This window comes from Crocuta crocuta, unplaced genomic scaffold (genome assembly GCF_008692635.1).
Source record: "Crocuta crocuta isolate KB4526 unplaced genomic scaffold, BGI_CrCroc_1.0 scaffold1660, whole genome shotgun sequence".
NCBI classification, from domain to species: domain Eukaryota; kingdom Metazoa; phylum Chordata; class Mammalia; order Carnivora; family Hyaenidae; genus Crocuta; species Crocuta crocuta.
Window position 1 is genome coordinate 190412 of NW_027529167.1, and position 24891 is coordinate 215302.

The 24891-nt window shown below is 34.8% G+C and overlaps 1 pseudogene; it reads right to left on the minus strand.

The window, feature by feature from the left end:
• The window catches only part of LOC144226105 (ribosome production factor 1 pseudogene), a 65586-nt pseudogene extending 64218 nt beyond the window's left edge, over positions 1-1368 (minus strand).
• Between the last annotated feature and the right edge of the window lie 23523 nt (positions 1369-24891).

Genomic DNA, 24891 nt, shown 5'->3' on the forward strand with positions numbered 1-24891 from the left:
TTGAGGAATAAATTTACCATGAGTGGTGATGGCATAGGAGAGACCTATGGAAGAGAATGGAACAAGGAGATGGGGAAGTAAACCTATATTTAATGTGCCTGGAACTATTCTATGCATAATTTAATGTATTCTTACAAGAATCCTATGAAATAGGTATTATTTCCCTATTTTATGTGAGGAAATTTAATCTAATAGAAGTTAAGTAGCTTATCCAAAGTCACACAGCTAATTTGTGGCAGAACTAGAACTCAAATCCAAGTTCATCTGATTCTAATGTGTATCTTCTCTCCCCTTTATATTCTTTACTTAGATTTAGTAACATGAAAATAGAGGAACTAGGACCATGGGTGGAGGAGGAGTTAGATACATACTAAGTGCTGCAAGTTTTCTATGACATTTAAAACATTTTTGGGTTTCTCTTTCAATCATAGTATAAAAGAAACAAATTTAAAGCCTAATTTGGATTGTCTGGATAACCACTTTATAACTGAGCATGGCTGCATGATTTACTGGAAGGCTTGTACTTGGGCTTGTGTTTAGCTTTGCTGCAGACAAGCGGTACTCTTTTAATGTCACAACCTATTAAAAAGAGGACAGAAGTGGAGTTAATTCATAATCACTGCTGTACACCAAATTAAGGCCAAGAGACATCAAGACATGTTCAATACAAAAGAATTTGTATTAAATACAATAGTCACTGCCCTTTATGTTGGAAGTAGCAGGTTAGTTTCAGCAAGATATTATCATTCATCACATTAGATTAAGGTTAACTTGAAGTTTATCATTTTTATAGTTTTGATTTATTCAATTTTTAAATTTCAGCTTTTGTAGTTGTATAGGTAGTTTATACCTAGTTTTATGTTTGTACATTCTTAAATGATTCTATAATAAAATGTTTTGCCGACATTATGGTGTTTTATACTTCAATTATTTTTTCTTTTAAAATATTTATACACTTTATTCAAATTTGAAAAACAGTGATATAGTTGGTTGTGAACTAGTATATGTCTCTCACTAGGTTGTAAATTCTCAAAGACATTTTTTGAGATTCTCATTTTTAACTCCTACTTCATCCCTGATGGCTAGCATAATATGTGGTCATTCAACCATTCAGCAAATATTTACAAAGAACCAACAATTCCAGGCACTGTTTAGACCCTGGTAATACAGAAGTGAAATTGACTTGGTAAGTTCTTTGGCCTTATTGAGCTTACATTTTAATAGGGGGAAGACAGACAATAAATGAATAAACACATATGAAAATAAAATGCTTACAAAGTGATAAATGCTGTGGGAACATAAACAAATCATTTTCATCTTCAACACTTCACTAATGCTGTTCTTGTTAAAATTAGCAATGACCTCCATGGTCCCAGATTCCTTGACTGCCTTACTGCTTTTATCTGTTTTGCTCAATGGATGTTTTATACTAAATCTTTTTTTTTTTTTATATTGAGTTCTGTTAAATAACATTCTTGGACCCTGAGTCATTCTCTGCTATTTCCTCAGAACCTAGATTTACCTTGTTTGCCCAGATTTTCCCCCCTTTGTTGTCTTCTTAAAATTAATTCCTAATTTTATGCCTATCTCTTTATGGAGACTAATCAACTTGAGAGGAGAGGGTATGTCTTCTACTTGTCTACACTTGTATATTGCTATACACATAATAGATGAACAGTAGAATTTACTTGACTATAGGGGTCTCCTCTCTTTCTTGCCATAGTTTTAAAACTATGTTTACTGGAAATGTAGGGTTTTGTAACTCTGACCCAGGCAAGATCTGATAGATCTGATGACTGGGCTCCCTTCACACTCTCTAACAAATCTTCCCTCTTTCCTTCTTCTCTCCCTCCCAATGTCCCCTCCCTCCCTCCTTCCTTTCCTTCCTTCCTTCCTTCCTTCCTTCCTTCCTTCCTTCCTTCCATCCATCCAAGATTTTGTTTGACAAAAAGGTCTAATCGATCCCAACCCTTCACAAAAATTATTGTTTTGAAACCATAGTAAGCTAGTTTGTATACCATTTTATTAAATTCTGGAAATTGACTGGTCCATACTTGGAGGATATACCTGCTTCTATCTGTTAGAGGAGAAGCAATTAATCTTACCCTTTTGTTAAAAAAAGTAAATGACAAAATAGCAGAATTTTGTTATAAAATTTTCTTATGTTTTGTCTTGTTCAATCACCGAGTCTTACAGGTGAGGAAACTGGAGTCAGAGAGGTTCTATGACCTTTGTAAGGCTAGGTAGTTAGTCAATGGTAATTGGGACCAGAACTCAGATTTCTCAATCTTTTCATGACCTCATGCTGTACATATGAATATACAATTTCTGATTTTTCTGTCAACTCTCCTGCATTGCAGTGTGGTAACAAGAAGTTTGAGAGACATGAACATAACACAGTTATGTTGCATTGTAACTTTTTTTAATCTACCTGGGTTATGTGGAATAAGTAGGTAGCTAGATGAAAAACAGACATGTGGATGTGCATGTGTACATTTGCAGACATGTACATAGCACTTACTAAATATTTATTGAATTGCATAGACCAAGATATTTACATATATGTCCCCATGGTCTAATATTTTTCTTTCCTCCCTCTATTATTATCACTGTTTTCCATGGCCAAAGTTATTATTGAATGATGAAACACACACATACACATACACACACACACACACACACACACACATACCACATCATAAACAGACTCTTTTTTTTTTAAGTTTTTTTTTTGAGAGAGACAGAGACAGTGTGACTAGGGGAGGGGTAGAGAGAGAAGGAGATAGAGAATCCCAAGCAGGCTCTGCACTGGCAGTGCAGAGCCCAGTGTGGGGCTTGACTCCACAAAACTGTGAGATCATGACTGAGCTGAAACCAAGAGTTGGGTGCTTAACTGACTGAGCCATCCAGGCATCCCTAAATAGACTTTTAAATACAGAAAAGAAGCTGGGGGTTGCTAGAGAGGAGGTGGATGGGAGAATGGGAGAAGTAGATAAAGGAAATTTAGAAGTATAAACTCTCAGCTATGAAATAAATAAGTCATGGAGATGAAAAATAACATTGTATGGTGACAGATGGTGACTACACTTATTATGGTTAGCATTGAGTAATGTATAGAATTGTAGAATCACTGTGACATTGTACACCTGAAACTAATATAACATTGTATGTTAATTATACTTCAATTAAAAAAAAACAGTTTAGAAGAGAGCCAGGACAGTGAATAGTCAGGGCGGCCAAGGTGGTATTGTCCAGAAGAAAGGAGTGATCACCAGAGTCAAATGCAATAGAAAAATCCATCCAGTCTGATGAGAAAGGAGAAGTATTTACTGTATTTGACAATCAGGAGTTCTCTGGTGACCTTAGTGAACATAGTGGTGGCATATTATGTCTGGCATTTTATTATAATTAAATAATGATATAATTATATCATTAAAATGCAAGAATTTAAAAAGAGAGCCAAATTGTAACACTTGGTTTAATAACACATGATTAAATAAGTCAAATATATATGTCATTTGTTTAGGTAATAGTATTGCTAGTTACTTTGGGCAGCAGAGAAAAAGAATCTTAGAAATAAAATAGACTAAATGAAGGTCACTCAGGGCCAAACCTGCATTTGTGATATATGATTAGAGTCTGTCCAAGTTTCTGACAAACAGTAGTTACCTAGGGAGTAACAGAATGTGGAGTCAGCCTTTCAGAATTCTATTGACCAACGTCCTGTGAATTATAGGTGGTCATACAGCTGCTTGGAGAGATTTCTCTCCATGTCAGTCTGACCTCAAACTCTCAAAATTATTTTGTGCTGTTTTCACTATATCATTTGTATTAATCCTTTTAGGCTAAAGATAGACAAGGAATAGTAACAGTGATTTTTTTTTTGAACTTTAAATGAATCTGATGACGGGGGGGATGGTTTTTTTCTTGGATCTCCAAAGCTGTGTCCTAAAGCTGCAAAAAATTGTGGCAGCTGCTAGCTATGCATTCTTTAGGGATAAGGTTCTTATGTGCTTGGCATCTGCCTGCCTAGTGACTGTTAGAGACTTACTCTTATGCTTCTAGGTATAGAACAAACCATGAAAATAGTGGGAAGCTTTTTTGGGAATCATGAGATTCAAGTCCTGGTTTAGTTACTATTAGCTTTGTGTTCTTGGAGAAGCCACCTTAATTCACCAGCCCCAGTTTTTTCATCTTTACGGTAAAGAGTGATTAAGATGATTCTCAGCTCTTTCACATGTCTGAAACTGCATGATTCTGTCTCACAGACCTGTTTTCTTTCTTATATTGGTCCGCTTAGCATTTTGTTTCCAGATCATACCATGGAATTGTATGCCTTTCTTTGGCACCATGTATATTCTTTTCTTCCTTTGATTCATTAATGCATGCATATATATATACATTCATTTATGTATCTTTTATTCTACATTTATTAAGCATGTACTCTCTTCCTTGCAATAATGATATAAAATTTATTGACATGATCTCTGTTTTCAGGTTCCTAAAAGTCAAATATGGGTGTCCCTGTTTGCTTTTCCAACTTCATTTCATACCACTCCTTTCTTTCTCTGTTGGATTTCTTTAAAGTCTCTGCGAAAGTCTACTTTCTCCTTCCTTGGGTTTTTGCAAATTTTCCATCCCTTCCATTTCCCTGTGCCCAAACTCCCATGCCTGAAAATCCATACTCATCCTTAGGTGTCAGTTCAAAGTTCTCCCTTCTTTGAGAAACAAAGTCCCTAAAATAGGCTTTCTATCATGTAATCTCATTACACCCTGTACTTCTTCTAGCCTGACATTCATGACACTGTAATAACTTGATTAAATCATCACATATGTGCATAATATGTTCAAGAAGAAAATTTACTTTTAGACAGTATGAATGTACATGGATTCCCAAGTTTGCTGCAAAATCCTTGTTTTTCTTTACCACCTGTTTATACAGAGTACATCCCTGATGGGAGTAAAGGGTCTCTACTTTATGGTCTTTCCACCTCCTCCTGATTTTATTTTGCCTATCTGTTTAGCTTCTCCTTCAGTGATATCATCTATTTTCCCCTGAGGAGCTAGTAGGACAGTGTCTTATTTTCAAGTCTACATATCTTTAAAGGTTAGTTTTGGCTCTTCAGGTACTTCACAGTGAAAAACTCCAATTCAAACAGATCTTTCTCTGGTAACCTGTTATAGCATAACTTCAATGTGTTACTGTGCTAGTTCTTTGCTCCCCAGAAAACAAAATAGAAAGGAAATAGAGGTGGAGGTAGAGAAATATTTTTGCCTCACATGTTTAGTGTCCTTTTTTTTCTTTCTGCTAGACTATTAGTTTTTATTAGAATCAATCTGACTTATTCAATGCTGTATCTCCAGTACAGGCACATAATACATGCTTAATAAATATGTGTGAAATAGTGAGTGAATGAATGAAAGATGGGAAAGATAGAGGAACAGATTAATTGTTACCATATAATGTGAGTTGTTGTATAGCATAGATATATATTCAAAGGTATATAATATTCAAAGAAATAATATATGTATTACAGTTTTTTTTTAAGTCATGAAATAATATGTAGCTACTTTGGCAGGACACTAGTAAGCTATACACTGCAGTGGTTCTTAAAGTTTGCTCTATGGACCAATAACATCAACACCACATGGAAATTTATCAGAAAAGTACATTTTGAGTCCCACCCTAGACTTACTGAATCAGAAACTGGTGATGTGGCTCAGTAATCTGTATTATTAAAATCAGTTCTTGAGGTGTTTTTGGCGCATGATAAAGTTAGGTAACCACTGCTTGTAAGGGATAAAAAGTGGAGTGTGACTTGGCCTTTACCTTTGCAAAGCTTCTGTGTAGGGAGATAAAACATATATATCAATGACATGGGGCTGTAAGAATCACAAGATAAATGCAAAGTGCAAAGGCAATAAAGGGGAGGAAGGGAGAAATGACTTTTGGTGATAGAGGCTTCAGGGAGAAGGAAGCTTTGAGAAGGAACTGCTGAGTCATGGTCCATAAAATATTCTAGATGAAAAGAAAAACAAAATAAACAAAAAAAAACCCATGTAAACCCAGAGCAAAACAAAACAAAGAAAATCCAACAATTACTTTACACATAAAAAGGCAGTTTGTAATAGTTAAGACCATAGACTTTGCAGTTAGTCATATGTGATTCCTATCCTGGCTCCAACAGTTATGAACTAAACGAACAGGGGCAAACTTCTTAACCTCTTTCTTCCTGAGTTTTCCCTTTTGTAAAGTGAGTAAAATAATAGTACCTAATTCATAGAATTGTTTGGAATAGTAAATGAGATAATGTATACACATTGCTTAACTTGCAATGGTTAGGCTTGAAAATGGTACTTATTATTACTAACACAAAAATAGACTATTGAAGTTGAAAAGTTAGGTAAGGGGTCTTCATCTAGCAACCAGGAAGAATTTGCATCTTCTATCTCCTAGGTACAATCTTTTTTCTTTTTTTAAAATAATTTTTAATATTTATATTTTAGGCATTAAAAAAACCTTGGAAACAACATCAAATTTGGAAGTATAGAACAAAAATGTTTATCTCTTGAAACATTTGAGTACAGGGGTCAACCTGTTGTTTCATCTTTTCCTAAACACATTAATGCATATTTCCTGGAGAAAAGGACATTCTCCTATATAACTGCAATGTGACCATCAAAATCAGGAAATTAACAAATGTCCCAATACAGTGTGCTTTATAGCAAAGAATTCAGTTTATCATCACACATCATCTTTAGTTGTCCTATCTTTTTAGTTCCTTAAATCTGGGACATTTCCTTAGCCTTTACTTGATTTTCATGACTGATGGTTATTTTATATTTTTTTAATTTTGAAAGAGAGAGACAGAGCACAAGTGGGGAAGGAGAAGAGAGAGAGGGAGGCACAGAATCTGAAAGAGGCTCCAGGTTCTGAGCTGTCAGAACAGAGCCTGATGAGAGGCTCAAACCCATGAACTGTGAGATCATGACCTGCACTGATGTTCGACACTTAACAGACTGAGCCACCCAGGTGCCCCTCATGACTGACACTTCTAAATATTTTTTTTTTTTTTTATTTCTAGGCGAGAGAGAGAGACAGCGTGAACAGGGGAGGGTCAGAGAGAGAGGGAGTCACAGACTGAAACAGGCTCCAGGCTCTGAGCTGGCAGTCAGCACAGAGCCCGACGCGGGGCTCGAACCCACGAACCGCGAGATCATGACCTAAGCGAAAGTCGGACGCTTAACCGACTAAGCCACCCAGGCGCCCCATGACTGACACTTCTAAAGAGGAATATCACAGAAGCAAGACTGTGTTCTTTTCATTCACCCTATCCGGTGGTTCATGATTATATTTGTTCCATTCAATGATGTTTATTTTGAACACTTGACTGAAGTGTGTTCCAAGTTCTGGGCTTCTCTACTGTGAAGTTATTCTTTTCCCTGTGGTATATATTAACACATAGNTTTCTTCATTTCCATATTTATTTTCATTTCATAGTTATTTTCTTCATTTCCATATTTTGAGTCCCTCAAAATTATCTCTATTTTATTTTGAGTCCCTCTCATTATCTCTATTTTATTTACTTATTTGATCAATCTCCCTATATGTAACCAATCTTCTATTACCACTGGCACAGATGTCTCCCTTGCCAAATTCAGGCTCTCACCAAACTAGGCCTCTCTTATCTACCCCTCTGCATAGATGATCTCCTCACCCTGCTTAGCTGTGACAAAGCCCTCAAGTCCTTTCCACAGCATCGGTGCCTCCTCATAATAGTCAGGTTTTGACCCCATCTCTAACATTATCTAACTTGTTTGGCCCTCTTCAACCTGTTTTGGTTTCAACAGTTTGTCAGGCTACCTCTGTGAGAAAATCCCTTTCTCAGGTTCTCAGTCTCCATAGATCTGCTCTGGGCTGCCTTTACATGTAGATAGCCTTCTCACTTTGCTTGATCTCTAGTATCTTGCTTTGGGCCACCAAAGCTCCTTTGCTCAACTTCCTCCACCACCTGAATAGACCTTGCTGTACTTTACCTAATGGCTTTGGATTGAATTACCCAGGAAGAGGATAGAAGGGAAGGGAAAAGAAAGAAGGGAATGGGAAGAGGAAAAGGAAAATAAGAGGGGCTCATAAATGTATTTTTCAATAAAGCTAGAGCAAGTATTACTATTTTCCAAAGATTGTAAGTGGAACTATTAGCATGAAGTTTTCCTTGTCTGGGAATCTTCTGGTTTGATTATGGGGCCTGGTGTGGCTTTCCAGCTGTTTCAAGATTACTGAACAGCATTAGGTAGTCTGAGAGAGCAACAGAGTTTCCTGTCACACTTGTGGACTGCAACAGATTGCATGGTTTTTGTACCATAAAAATCTGCCATACCCAGTCTGGCTTTCCACTCTCACTTCAGAACAAAAAATCTCTATACTTTATTTAGCCAATATAAAAATAAGCTAAGAATAGCTCAAATACATAGGGTAGCATATTTTCAAATTTGTATTTCTATATTTGGGCATATAATTTTCTAGGATATTTGGGTACAAAATATTCTCTGATACACTCTTTTTTTTTTTTTGTAAAAGTTTCACAGAGTATTTAATAAAGGATTTTTTTAAATAGTTTATTGTCAAATTAGTTTCCACATAATCTGATACACTCTTTAGATATCGAGGAAGTTGGGAAGAAAGGAAGGACATCTTCAATGGCTCTATAGTGTAGTTTTTACAATTTTACTTAAGCAGTACATTTTTAATAAGATTATTTGGCATAATAGATCATGAGCTTAATATAACATAAAGGATATGATTATACCTACCTGTGCTATAATTATATGCATATGATAGCTAACTTTATATAATTAATATAATTTATACACTATAATGAATTATAATGTAATTATGTTTTTATGTATATTAATGCAATTAAATGTGATGAAATTATATCATACATTTTATGAGTATATTTTCAATAATTTGACAATCTAAAGTTGATCTTTAATATAAACTGGTACCATGGTACTGAAGAGATTAGCCATCAGCTGTCACTTCTTGGACCGATTCCAAATGAAGTGATTACAGACTGCCATTTGAATCAATCTTTATGGAACAGTGGAATGTGACACTTTTCTCAAGTTGATGTTAGGTGTTTAACCTGCCAAATGAAGTACTAAGCTTTTGGTATTTATGAAGAAAGGTTTATACAGTCTTGTCTTATGATTCAGAACTATATGTCCAAAGCAGGAAAAAAGTAAAGAAGTGAAAACCAAAAATAATATTTTGGCAAATTATAATAAGTTGTGTAAGAATACTTCTATACCAGATTTAAAGAGATGAGAGAGATGCTTTCTTTTTGCATATCAGACACAGAATTTTATTTTCCTACTTAACACATGTCTCTGTGGACAGCTTCTCCCTATAGACTGAATACTGTTCTGGCCTCATTTAGTTGGTTAATTGGATTGATTATGAAATAGCATAATATTAAACAGAATATTAAGTAAGTCTATATTTATGTGTCTGACAGTAAAATTTCCCCCACAGTCTGATCTCTTATTTCATACCTATCTTGCCACTGTCTTCTTTTCTGCTTCTTATTTTTTGTTTGCTCCAATTCCACAGGAAAAAATTGTTACAATATTATTGCATAACTAATATTTATTGAATACTGTGTTCATGGTATGTGTAAAGCAAACCTGAGAAGCTGTTGGTGCCAATAAAGTCATCTGTGGTTATCTCTTTTTTAACATTTAATTGTCTACAAACTTAACTATGCTGACAATCTGTAGCTACCTCTATATAGAAGCATTCTTGCCTCCTTGTGGCATTCATCAGCTAGGAAGATATGGTCCCTGGAGACCAGACTCTCATTCTGTTTGAGTTTTTGCTGATGGAGAGAGAAGCGAAATAGCTTCTGCTAAGCACTGTGCAGTTGCGATTAGTTAAAGTATTCTTGGTAACAGGCCTTGGAAAGTTTCTGAAAGAGTTCCTGAGGTTTGATTTTCCTTCCATCTGGTGATGTGAAGAAGTTCCTAAATGATATGCTAGTCATGCATTTACAATGAGATATGCTTTTTTAGCATTGATACCATTCAATTAACCCACAGTGTTCCATTAGGCAGATTACTGCTGCATGTTGTAGAGAAAAGAGTGTAGGCTTTTTTTGTCAAACAAGGATTCCAATCCTAGCCTTGGTGCTACACAGCCTGGTGACCTTGTGCAAGTCTCAGTTTCTCTATCTCTAAAATAGGTGTAATGAAAATGCCTCATAAATATTTAAAGTTTTTAGGGGGTACACAAAGGGTATGCAGGAATACGGAATTTAAACCCGTGTTAGGATCATACAAGATTACTTATAGTTACTTATCAGACCAAGATTTATAGAGTTTACATGGTAAATCTTTGTGAAAGAAAAAGGATTTTTAACATTCCTGTATCTTGGATGATTGATGTGAATTTGAAAGTTAATTATCTCCTAGATATAGAATAAGACACACCTGGTGGTGGTTTGGGAGTTTAAGTGCTGATAAAAGGTAGCTGATTTGCATTAACAATATTTTGAGTTTATTTAGTGCCTGCTTTTTGAACAGCTTGAAGTATCACACTTATTCATCAAAGATATATTTTGAATTAAAGTTTGTTTTAGGGGTTGTGTTTTTAAAAACCTCTTTGGAGGAAAAAATACTGTGTGTTGCTTCATGTACATCTTACTGCATCTGTTAAAACTTCTGTTTCAATACACACACACACACACACAATAAATAACAGTTTTCTGCATCCTCAAGTATTAATTCTGCTTCACTACTCCAGGTGTCTGCATCTTGACTGTTCTAGAAGAAATGACTCCTAGCTAGGCATATTTTGTGTTCAGGTTTCCAATACTTAATGAGACTTTCTGTGTCTCATTTGAACATGGCATTGTTCAAAGATGATGCTATTAATAAAAAGAATATCAGCTAGCATTTATTGAGTATGTTCTATGTAACTGTTTAACTCTTTGAAGTACTTATATATGTAAATTTTTTAGGTGAAGAAACTGAGGCTTAGAGAAGCTAAATTTAGTAAGTAGCAGAGCCAGAGCCTGTATGTCTGACAAGCTCATGCTTTACTCCTGGATTATTATACTATTTCACTTATGTTGTGTTCACCTTCTACCTCTTCACAATCTGTACTTTAAACTTTGTTTATCTTTGAGCCTATTGCATCTGATTTTTTTTTTACAAATGCTATTGGATATTTCTCAATTCCATGCTTATCCACAATATCTCCTTGTTGCCTTAACAGTAAAAAAAAAAACAACTTTTTATTTTAAGATAGTTTAAATAGAAAAATTGCAAGAGTAGTACAGAGAGCTCCTGTATACTTACTTTACCCAGATTTCACCAATTGTTTACATTTTTCCCTGTTTAATTTATCATGTTCTCTTTATGTGTATCTTTTTCTTTGTATTTATATATATGCATTTACGTACATATATACACATATACATGTATGTGCATATTACTAATAAACCTTTTGAGAGTAAGTTGGGGGTTTGAGTCCCCTTTATCACTAAATACTTCCATTAAACATATTCTCTTACATCAATAGCACAGTTATTAAAATCAGGAAAGTTAACATGGATATAATGCTTTTAGCTTATGCAGTCCACATTCAATTTCATCAGTTGTCTCCAAAATGCCTTTTACAGCTATATTTCCCCAGTCCAGGATATCTTCAGGATCACACATTACATTTAATTGCTCTGCAACTTTGCATTCCTTTCATCTGCAATACTTCATCAGCCTTTCTTTTCTTTTTTCTTTTTATTATTAGTTTTTTGGATAAGGTAACATAGTGATACATAGTGCCTTAATAAACCATGTGGAGGTTGATGTTGTGTTCATTTTCTAATTAGAATAGAACCAGGTACTGTAACAACAAAAGAGGCAGCCAATGGAGAAAATAAGTGTGGCCTGGGAGCCTAGCAGGCTGTCCAGATGTTTCCTACAAGGAGATACTCTCCTATTGTGGGCATCAGTCTGTGAAGTCTGATCTTTAGTTTGATAGGCTTAAAATTCAACTTTGCTAGAATAGTAAGATGACTGGCCTTCTAGAGACTGATTACAAGAATTATAGTCACAGATTATAATCTTAAGTCATTAGTGAATTTTCTTCCTCTAGACTAGTCCAGACCAGAGCCTTTCTTTTCTTAACCTTGAATAAGACCTTGACCATTTTATAAGATTATAGGCAAGGTATTTGTAGAACATCCTACAATTTGGTCTTGTCAGATGTTTCTTTATGATTAGATTCAGTTCATTCATTTTTGGAAAGAGTATCACAGAAATGATGCCGTGTTGATCTTGGTGCATGATAATGGGAGTTTTCAGTTTAATTTGTGGGGAGATACTATTAGACTATGTAACATTGTTTCCTGTCAAATTTTTACCCACTACTTGCAGTGTCCATTGATGGTTTTCTAATTACATCATTTCTCCTGTATTTATTTATTAGCTGGGATTCTATTGTAAGAAACAACTTTCTTTCTTTCTTTCTTCCTTTCTTTCTTCCTTTCTTTCTTTCCATATGTACTCTTATTTTTCTCAATAGGTTATAAACTGCTACTATTATTGAATTATTTTAATGCTCACATTGTTCCAGATTTGATCTGTAGGAGCCCCTTCAAAGTGTATGATGTGACTTTAAAGTGACTTGTGTGTCCTTTGATAAGATTCCATAAGTTTTCATCTCTTCCTTACATTCTGGTACAAAAGAATATTCCAGGTTCATCTTATAATTTTCCTGCTCTAGCCCTCAAGTGAAACTTTCTCCCAAAAGTCCTGCTGTATCTAGTAAAGCATTTTGGAAACAAGATTGCCTCCCTCATCCCTCCTTTTCTCCTCCCTCCCTCCCCTCTTCCTTCCAGTTTGTGCTTTGTCTAGGTATAGAAAAAGCACAATCGTATCAGAACATTGTGCAAATTTTCTGGGACCTTTATATGTAAGTTTTCCCTCATTCTGTTATCTTGCCTTTACAGTATGTATTTTAATTGATTATATGTTAGTCTTTGGACTCTGGTTTTCACAGTTAACCCTGCTTTGGTTTAACCTCTTTTGTTCCCTATCTTGGTACTTGATTTGTGCCTACCACGACCCTGCTTCCATTCTGTAGTCTTGGCTGTGAAATTTAACTTATATTTTCTTTTCATGTACATTTAATTTTAGCCTACTTTTCATATTCAACTCCATTCTTCTAATCCCAGGTAATATCCTTCAAGAATCTTGTCTGGCTGCAGGCCTAAGATTAGGACACTTGCTACACTGATAAAGCCTTTACTGGGAATTCTGGATTTTTTTTAATGCTTATTTATTTTTGAGAGAGAGAGAGAGACAGAGAGAGAGAGAGAGAGAGAGAACAAGCAGGGGAGGGGTAGAGAGAGATGGAGACAGAATCTAGCTAGGCTCTGAGTTGTCAGCACATAGCCCAACGCAGGGCTCAAACTCACGAGCTGTGAGACCATGACCTGAGCTGACATCAGACAGTTTGTTTTTGCACTTCATTGTCTAGTAGTCTTGGGCTTAAATGGACCAGGGCAAGGATAATTTGTTTCTTTGCGGAAGAGAAAGTAAGGTGTCTGGATGCAATATAAAGAAATTGGATATAAGCATTTATCTGGCTCTCCAAACAGAACCAAGCGTTCAGGAAAGACTAATGGAACACCAAAAGATGCACTTTGTAACATCTTTAAATATAGCAAGATCAACTGTGTTATACTGTTCAGCTGAATTCATTATCACATATGTGGTATGGAAACCCTACTGAGAATAAGAAATGGTAGAAGAAGCATAAGGCATATGTTTTAAAAGGATGCATATCTTACAAAGATTAACATCTTTTATTGAGGCTATAAAGCAAGAATCCTCAGTTGATTTCAGTGAATTCTTGGGATTAAACACATTTGGGGAGTTATAGACACATTTTCCAATCACAAAAACTAAATAACCAACAATAATAACAGGCTCCAAGGAGGTTTTTGCTTGGTAAGGGTAGAGGTGGCTACAATTGTCCCCATCAATACTATCCCTCACTGCATGAAAGGTGGGATGGGAGGAAGCAAAAACCTTTTCCCTAGTTACTCTTATTCCAGCCTGTGAGCTAATAGATAAGAAAGTATGCAAATATGTTAAACATTCTGCATTCTGGTTACTTTTTTGTTTTACTGTTAAGTAGATAATTGCAGAGCAATTTGTGAGTTGTACAAGAAAAAAGTTTCATGATTTAAGAGTCATATTTTCATGATTTAATTCAAGTCATGTAAAAGGAAATCCATTTCTACATCACTTACCATAGTCAGAACTTGTCCAATGAATTTTAGTCATTTCATAAAAAACCCCAAATCTTGGTTATATGAAGAAAGATTTATTACTTCTGAGGATGAGGATATTCAAAATAAATTCTTCAAATGCTTGAAGGCACACCTCAAAGTACTCTAAGAGTCTTCTGAGGAAATAGAAATATCATTGAAATAGATATGCCATATTGGAATGTCTTTGCTTGGACAGAGATGAAATATCTCAAGTATATGAGCTTTTAAGGGTATGCTTAAACAGATAATCCTATTTATAATGGATTCCCTTGATCATGGTATTTGACAGTTGAAGACCTAATGTTACAGAATCATCATCTCATTAGGTTGAAACAGAAGAGAGAGATTGGACTGAGTAGAGACTGTTTCAGACATCACCTAGAACTTGATTTTGTTTGTTTTAATGTGTCCTAAAGTCAAAGTACTGAAATATAGCTTTTTTTATTTAAAAACATTTTTTAATGTTTATTTATTTTTGAGAGAGATAGAGTGTGAGCAGGGGAGGGGCAGAGAGAGAGAGAGACATAGAAGCCGAAACTGGCTCCAATCTCTGAGCTGTCGGCACAAAGCCCAATGCAGGGCTTGAACTCATGGACTGTGAGATCATTACCTGAGCTGAAGTCAGCCGCTCAACCGACTGAGCCACCCAGGTGGCCCTAAAATATAGTTCCTTTTAACTGAGTTTCTAGCTAATTTAATCTGAATCAGCCAGTAACATTTACTGAGTAGTTATTATTATTATTTTTCAGTCAATGGGCAGGGTTCTTCTCTTGTCAACTGGATTCTCTTAATGAGTCTCCCTATCTTTTTGTGCCCCCCCCAACTCTGAAGAAGAAGAGTATTGTGAGAACTCAGCAAGGATATTTGAAATAAGAGTATGAAGCCTTGGGTTCTAATTCCATAGGTGCTATTTTTTAGGTCTAGTGTTGCTGGTGGATCACCTGGGAGCTTGTTAGAAATACAGAGATCCAGGTCTGACTTTTGACCTTATCATAATTTGGATTTAACAAGATCAATAGGTGATTCAAATTCATGTATACATTAGAGTCTGAGAAGCACTTATCTGTAAATTTGACAATAGTTTATAAAGCTATTTCAAAAAACAATTGTGAGGTCAAAATGGGTTTGCCTTCAAGAATTTGACTCTTTCCTCAGAGTTGGCAAAACTTTTTTTATTTGTGGGAGGATTGTACAAAATGAAAAGTGCTAGCAGTTGTGATCAAATCAGTTAAGTTACATAGAAGCCTAATCCAAAGAATATACAGGTTTTCTGCAGTCCTGAGTGTGAGGAGATTTGCCTTTATTCTGTGGTTTTTATTTTATTTGAGGCTTCAGTAAAGAGGGAGTGCAAATAACCTAAAGTTAGCAAGCATTCATTTTGCTTAGCAAGCAAAGAATGAGGCTAGACAGTAGAGTTATGTGACTGGCTAGGACATCATCTTCATTCCTAATGGCTTTGCCTGGCATTTAAAAATGACTTACTGAATTGAAATGTTGAATTGAGAAAAGGTGGGTGAACAACTACTTCTAATACAAGGTAGAATGATAAATAACTATTCAAAATATGTGAGCAATACTTTGTGGGAATGGGAGGAGAGAAGCAGCATTGCCCACCTGCTCCCACAACTCCCCAAACCAGCATTTTTCCTTTTTGATGGTAGCTGCTTGGTGTTCTTAACTCTTTTCACTTTCCACTCAATTGAACTCCATTTTAGAAAAGAATGGTTTCTGTGCTGAAGACATTGCATATCCAGATCTCTGACTTCAAATATTATTTTTTAAACAGGCATAGTAGTGGGAGTGGGCATTGAAGGAGAAGTAGGATTCCCATGTGTGGGAAAGAGCATTCAGGCCTAAGGAAGTGTGAGCAAGAGATAGTGAGTGGCTCAACTCTGGCCCTGAGGTGGACTGGAAGTGACCATAAGCGGTGGTGGGAATAGGAGAGGGTCCTATCAAAAAGATATGCTTGGCAAGTGCCAAATAAATATAGATCAGGCATTAAAAAATACAGCTGACTAAGCAGAATTAAAAAACAACATTGATTGTAGAATGATCTTCAAATTTAAATAATCTTTGGCTTAATTAAAGTTATCTTTTTCCTTTCTAGTGGTTGATTAGGTAGGAATGCTAAGTCGAAAAAGGAGTGAAATAGACTATGAGCATTTTATCAGGCTTAGGGATCATAAGTTAATTAAGATTTTCAAATTTAATATTAAAGTACTACCCATAGGGTTTTCCCAAGTACGATTGAGTCACTTCTATCTGTTATGTTTCAAAGTATAGGCTTGTTGATATGTATCTTTAACATGATAAATATACTTCCATTTCTGGATAATTTATTCACCTAATACTTCAAAATTTGGCAGCTTGCAAATGCTGCTGACGAAACAGTGTTTATGTCCTTAACATCGATGTGAAGAAAAAGCATCTTGAAACTTGACTCTTTTCAAAAATTGTTTTACCCATTACAAGTTATTATTCCTTAGAGAATATATAGCTTCAGAAATCTTTACAGGGATTCTTTTATCTTTTATGTTTAATTAATACTTGACCAGATAATATTTTTGGATTCCACTGTTTTTTATTCCTGTTCCTCTGGCTTTTGTCACCCCAAATAGTACCCTATCATCCCTTACTATATTCAAATATCTGAGGAGGATTAATATCTGTATGGCTTTTACCTTCTTTTATTTTTATATTTACTATTGAAGTATAGTTGACATGTTATACTAGTTTCATGTCCACAACGTAGTGATGTAGCAATTCTGTACATCACTCCATTACTCAGTGCTCAACACAGTAAGTATAGTCACCATCTCTCATTGTATAACAGTATCATATTATTACAATATTATCAACTACATTCCCTATGCTGTACTTTTTATCTCTGAGACATTTATTTTATAACTAGAAATTTGTACGTCCTAATCCCCTTCACTATTTTGTTCATCCCCCTAAAACCTTCCATTCTGGCAATCACCAATTTCCATATGGTATTTGTTTTTCTCTGACTAATTTCACTTAATACCCTCTAGGCCCATCCATGTTATTGCAAATGACATAATAGCATTCTTTTTTATGTCTGAGTAACATTCCATAGTGTATTATACTACATCTTCTTTATCTATTCATCTATTGATAGACATTTAAGTTGCTTTCATACCTTGGTTATTGTAAACAACGCTGCAGTGAACACAAGGATGTGTATATATTTTCAAATTAGTGTTTTTGTTTTCTTTGGATAAATACCCAGGAGTGGAATTACTGGATCATAAGGTACTTTTACTTTTAATATTTTGAGAAACGTCCATACTCTTCCCACAGTGGTTGCATTCATTTATATTCCTACCAATAGTGCAGAAGGGATCCTTTTTCTCCACATACCTGTTTTTTTATTTTATTTTAATTTTATTAAACAAAATAAGTTTAATTATTTTGAGAGAGGGAGAGAATGAGTTTGCAAGTGAGGGAGGGACAGAAAGAGAGGGAGACAGAGAATCCCAAGCAGGCTCTGCACTGTCAGTGCGGAGCCCCACGTAAGGCTCAAACTTAATGAACTGTGACATCATGATCTGAGCCAAAATCCAGAGTCAGATGTTTAACTGACTGAACCACCCAGGAACCTCCATTTTTATTTTTATTTTTTTTATTTTAGAGAGAAAGAGGAAGAATGTGTGAATGAGAAAGAAGGGGGGAGGGAGAAAGAAGAGAGAGAGAAAGAGAGAGAGAGAGAGAGAGAGAGAGAGAGAGAGAGAGAGAACCTCAGGCAGGTTCCACATTCAGTGCAGAGCCTGACATGAGGCTTGTTCCCATGACCCTGAGATCATGACCTGAGTAAAAATCAGGAGTTGGGCACTCAACCAACTGAGCCACCTGTTTTTTGTTTTGTTTTGTTTTTTGGTTTTCTTTTCTTTTTTCTCTCTCTCTTTTTTTTAATACTAGACATTTGGACTAGTGTGAGGTGATATCTTATGGTTTGGATTTGTATTTCTCTGATGATGAGTGATGTTGAGCATCTTTTCATGTGTCTGGTGGTTTTCTGTATGTCTTCTCTGGAGAAATGTCTGTTCATCTCTTCTGCCCATTATTTTTAATTGGATTTTTTTGATGTTGAGTATACTTTTTAATATATTTTGGATATTAATCCCTTGTTGGATATATCATTTGCAAATATCTTCTCTCATTCAGTAGGTTGCCTTTTCGTTTTGTTGATGGTTTCCTTTGCTATGCAAAAGCTTTTAATTTTGCCAGTTGAAATAGTTTATGTTGCTTTTGTTTACTTTTCCTGATGAAGACCTATCCATAAATATGTTGCTACGGCCAATGTCTAAGAGATTACTGACTATGTTTTCTTTTAGGAGTTTTATGGTTTCAGTTCTTACATTTAAGCCTTCAATCTATTTGGGGTTTATTTTGTGTATGGCATAAGAAAGTAGTCCAGTTCTATTCTTTTACATGTAACTGTCCAGTTTTCCCAACACCATTGGTTGAAGAGACTGTCTTTTACCTATTATATGTTCTTGTTTCCTTTGTCATAGATTAATTGACCATGTAAGTGTGGATTTATTTTTAGGTTCTCTATCCTGTTCCATTAATCTGTGTCTATTTTTGTCCTAGTGCCATACTGTTTTGAATACTATAGTGTTGTAATATGTTTTGAAATTTGAGATTGTGAGACTCCCAGCTATTATTATTCTTCATGATACCTTTGGCTCTTTTGGATCTTTGGTGGCTCCATAAAAATTTTAATATTATTTTTTCTTTTTATCTTTTGTTCTTACACATTTTCAAAACTGACTGCAACTACTTTATTGCCAGTGGCAAAATAAAATTGTATCTGGGCATAAAATATGAGTATTTTTAAGGTTTCTATGTAAATCTTGCTATTTATGAAATACTTAAATTTTTTTATTTAAAAATATATGACACATACAAGAGAATATGTGTGATTTATAGATAATATATGCAACATAATAATATAGTAAGAATTTGTGGAATCACAACCCAAGTCTAGAACTAGACCATTGCTATTTTCATCTATCTGTGTTCCTCCCTAACCCTATTTTCTTGCCCACCCCTTCCACTGAGTTACTTAAATCTTTTCATGTGCTTCTTTGCTTTGGTCTAAATGTTTCTTCACATATGTATGTATGTATGCCTAAAATTACATATATAGTTTAGTTGTGTGTGTTTGTGAACTTTAAAAAAATATTTTTATGCTGAGACTTACTCTTTTCACTGAACATTGTTTTCAAGATTTATTCATGTAATTTGATGATAACTGGAATTTATTCATTTTCACTGCTCCATAAATTCTATTTTTAGAATATGCCACATTTATTCACTTTCCTTTTGATGGACATTGGATTGATTTTAATTTTTTCCTATTATGATGCTATGTGCTACTATGAAAATTTTGGCCTGTTTCCTGGTGCATATGTGCAAGAGTTTATTTAGGATGTATACTGGGTAGTAGAAATGCTAGATTATAGGAGAAACAAATGTTCAATTTCTAAAGTGGTGATATCAGTTCCCACTCATCAGGAATAAATATAAGTTGCTATTGATCCATATCTTTTTTTATTAATTTTCTTTAATGTTTTACTATTTTTGAGAGAGAGAGACAGAGTGCAAGTAGGGGAGGGTCAGAGAGAGAGAGAGAGAGAGAGAGAGAGAGAATCTGAAGCAGGCCCCAGGCTTTGAACTGTCAGCACAGAGCCTAATGCAGGGCTTGAACCCAATAACTATGAGATCATGACCTGAGCCAAAGTTGGGCGATTAACTGAGCAACCCAGGCACCCCCATATCTTTTTCTTTTTGTCAGTGATATACATTTCCTTTACTGCAAAATGCCTGCTCATACTTTTTACCCATTTTTCTTCCTTTTCGCTTGTACTTCTTTTCCTTTTTGATTTGTTGGGCTTTGCATATCTAGATACTATTCCTTCGACTATGTGATACGAATACGTCTCCTCTAATCTTTTTCACTTTCTTTATTGAAGTGTAATTGGTACATAATAAACTATACATGTGAAGTACATGGTTTAATATGTTTTAAGATATGTATATTTTAGTGAAACTATTAGCATAATCAAGATAGTAAACATATACATTACTTCTTAAAGTTTTCTCTAGTCTGTTGGTAATCCCTCCCACTCATCTCTTCCTGTGAACTTTAACGACAGCCCCCATTCCTAGGCACGACTGAAGGTTTTTTTCTGTTGATATAGAATTTGTATTTTCTAGAATTTTCATAACTGATTTAAAACTTGCACTCACTTTTGTCTGACCTTTTTCATTTGATTATTTTGAGATTCATATATATTGTGTGTATCAATAGTTTGTTCCTTTTTATTGTTGAGTAGTATTTTATTGTATGGATATGCCACAATATGTTTATTCATTCATCTGTTGACAGATTTTTGGGTTGTTTCCAGATTTGACTTTTCATAGGAACATATATATTTCCTTTTCTCTTAGATAATACCTAGAATATGAATGGTTGGATCAGACAGTAGTTATATGTTTAACTTTTTAAGAAACCAAATAACTTTTTCAAAGTGGTTAGACCATTTTTTCATTTTCTGTATCAGTGTTACCAGAGTTCCAGTTCCTTCACATCCCTATCAATACTTGGTATGACCAGTGTTTTTAATGTAGCCATTCTAATAAAAATGTAGTGGTAGCTCATTTTGGTTTTGATTTTTCATTTCCCTAGTGACCAATGATGTTGAATATCTTTCCATGTGGGTTTTAAAAAAATTTTTTTTGCCATCAATTATTTGATTTAGTGAAGTGCCTGTTCAAATCTTTTGGCCATTTTCCTATTGGATTGCTTGTGTTTTTTTTTTATTGTTTTGAGCATTCTTTACATATTCTAGAGACAAGTTTTTTTAAAAATCATTTTTAAATATGATTTGCAAAGGAACATGATTCTATACTCATATTTATTTTCTCTAAAAATTTTGAAGTTGTTGTTCTACTGTTGTCTGGCTTCCATTATTGCTTTTGAGAAATGTGATTAGTCTTATCTCTTTTGCTGCTTTTAAGATCCTTGCATTGTCTTTGGTATTCTGCATTTTTATTATGGTATGTACATAGCTTTTATTTATTCTCTTTTGTATAAGTTCTTATACAGTATCTGTGAATTCATAGTTCAGTATCTGTGAATTCATTTTCATAAGTTCTAGAAATGTTATATCTGCCATCTATTTAAATATCACTTATAATTTATTCTATCTTCTCCTTGAAGATATCTATTAGAAAAATATTGGGCCTTCTTATCCATTCTTTGTGTAGTCAAATGATAATTTCATATATTCTATTTCATCTTCTCTTATGTTGTATTCTGGGTAATTTCTTTGGGTGTATTTTCCAATTCTACTTTGTTTAATCTGTGGTCAACCCATCAACTGAGTTTTTAACATTAAACAATTGCATATTTTTCTAACATTTAATAATGAAACTTTTCAAACAGCAAAGTTATAACAATAATAGAATGAGCACCTGTACACCTACCACGTACATTTTATCACTAGCATTTTATTATATTTGTTGTACGTGATAGTCATCCATCCCTCTAGTCATCCATTATTATTAAAGAACTGTATTTTTAATGTTTAGAAGTTACATTTATTTCTTCTCATTCTGCTTGTTCATTATTATTATATCCTTGTTATTTGCTCATGTTTGTGATTATGGCGATCATGTATTTAATACTTTACATAGCTTTTCTATATTCTATATCAGAAAATTCTCCAAACCACAATAACTAGGCATGTAAACTATTGTTTGTTGTTGCTGCTGAATTTCATTCATATTGACATGCCTTTCTGTTGGTTTGTGATCTTGATTCTGAGCTCATTCCTTAATCTTAATCTGTGAGATTCCCACAGCTTTAAGATTTCCTATACACAATATTTTCTTTTTCTGCTGCTAGTAGCAAGTAGGGCACCACCGACATAGAACTACTTCAGTATCCCTTGAGGATCTTGACCCCGAATTTCACTAGTGAAGTTCAAGGTCAGATTCCTTACCTCTACTTATTGATAGGAGGGTCAGTATGCTGATAGCAATTCTGCCATAGGTATGTAGCCTCAGAAAAACCCATCCCTTTTGTTTGTTGACTACCATTAATCCAACCTCCCAGCTGATCTGATCTCAGCTAAGGATTTTTTTGTGTGTATGTCTGAAAGATCATTCTTGGAGAACCAATCTGCTGCAACATCTACAATGCTTCCAAGTGCCTAGTTAATCTGAAGTGTATTTTGTCATCCATAGTGTCAGAGCAAATGTCCTCAAAAACACGTTTTCATGTATTATAAAGTCTTAAAATGCAACTATGTGGGATAATTTTTAATCCCATTTACATCCTAAATCTGAAAATGGATTTGTTAAAACATTTATTTTGGAGGCCCTTTGAGTAGGTTTCTAGCAGTGATTGTGTAATGCCTTTAAAAAGGAATTAAAGGGGTGCCTGGGCGACTCATTTGGTTGAGCCTCCAACTCTTGACTTTGGCTCAGGTCTTTATCTCATGGTTCATGAGATTAAGCTCGCATCCATGGTGATAGTGTGGAGTCTGCTTGGGATCTTCTCTTTCCCTCTCTCTTCCCCTCCACTTGCCCACTCTCTCTCAAAATAAATAAATAAGACAATTGAAAAATAACCTTTTTTATTAGAGTAGTTTTAATGCTTATGGAAAATTTGCAAAGATAGTACAGAGAGTTCCAATGTATGCCACAATCTATCTCCCTTACTGTTAACATCTTATATTTACTGTGGCAACTAATAACAAATATTGATACATTATTATGAAATAAATTCATACCTTATTTAAATTCCTTCGTTTTTAGCTAATGTCCTTTTTCTGTTCCAGGATACCATCTATGTTACCACATTACATTTATTTATCACGTCTCTTTGGGTCTTCTAGACTGTCAGTTTCTCAGACTTTCCTCATTTTTTATTATCTTAACAGTTTGCAGAGTACTGGTCAAATTTTTTTGTAGACTGTCTCTCAACTAGGATTTTCCTGTCTTCTAATGATTAGATTAGAGTTACAAGTTTTGGGGAGGAACATCACAGAGGTAAAGTGCCATTCTCACTGTATCTATAGGTTGCCTGCTATCAATATGACTCTTCAGTGATGATAATTGTTCTTGATCACTTGATTGAGGTAGTGTTTGTTGGGGTTGACCTCTGTAAAGTTACTCCCGTTTTCCCATTTCAATACTGTATTCTTTGGAGTGTGGTGGAAAGTTATGCTTCATCTCCTTTAGGACAGAAGTCTAAATAAATTGAAATTCTTCATCAAGGGTTGTTGTCTATTTACGTACATATATTTATTCATTCATTTACTCATGCACATATGTACATACTCATATGGATTCATGGGTACTTATTTTATACTTTGGTTATAATCCAATAATATTGGCCATCTTTGGCTGCTCCTTCTTATAACTCTTATATTGTTTTGACATGCCGCCATCGTAGCAGGAGTTATTTGGCAGAGTGGGAACTGTGTTCTCATTTATGGGTTTTGCAAGATGCTCTAGGCTCATCTTGTTATTTTTCCTGTTTCAATATTAGAATCAACGATTTTCTCAAGAAGCCCTGATTCCTTTCACTGAAACCAAGATCTGGGGTCTAGGTGTGCTTGTTGCTCTTGGATTGTTTTGCCTGCTAGGCCCCCTCAGTCTACAAATTTATAACAGAACTATGAACATCTACATGCATAATCATTTGTATTTCTGTTCATAGTTTTCTGTATTTATTTCGTTCTTTTTCTCCCCTTTCCCTTCCGTCACTCTCTTCCTTTGTTCTCCTTCTTCCTTCCTTCCTTCTTCTTTCTTCCTCTTCCTTTCTTGCTCCTTCCCTCCATTCCTTTAAAAATTTTTGAATTCATACATATAGCCTCAATTCTAATCCAATACTACGTTATTTATTCATTACCCTTTACCAGTTGGTGGAGAATGCTATATAGAGCCCAAAGTCTGGATATTAATTTTGCTCATTCTTACTGGGGTTTCATTAATTCTAGGTCCTTTCAGCATACTGAGTAAGAAAACCTCTGTGTGTGTACTAACCTTTGTACATACAAATCTATAAATATTTCTATATGTATTCATTTGTACCCATATTAAACTAAAAAGGAGTTTATACTGATGTTTCCAATCTAATCTAGAATCATACAGATCATTCTATTAGCCTCCTCCCCACCTGTCTCCACCCAGTTGTTTGTAATCTCCTATTCCAATAGTGAGAAACCTGGTTCCCACCATGCACCATCCATTTAATTGTTCAATTCTAGTATATATGTACAGTGGTTCCAAAGTTCCTAACTTGTACTATTCCATGGGAAAAAAATTTACCAACTAGAGAATAGAGAGAGTTCTTTTGTAATAATTCCTTTGTCTTTGGTTTTACAGTTTCTACTCCTTTTTAGGACATCTTTTTCTCCTACTGCCTTCAGGGATTTATTCATACACTTGTAATACAGTTAGATTCTTTTGTCATAATCTTTGTTTCATTTTGGGATTACCTGACCTC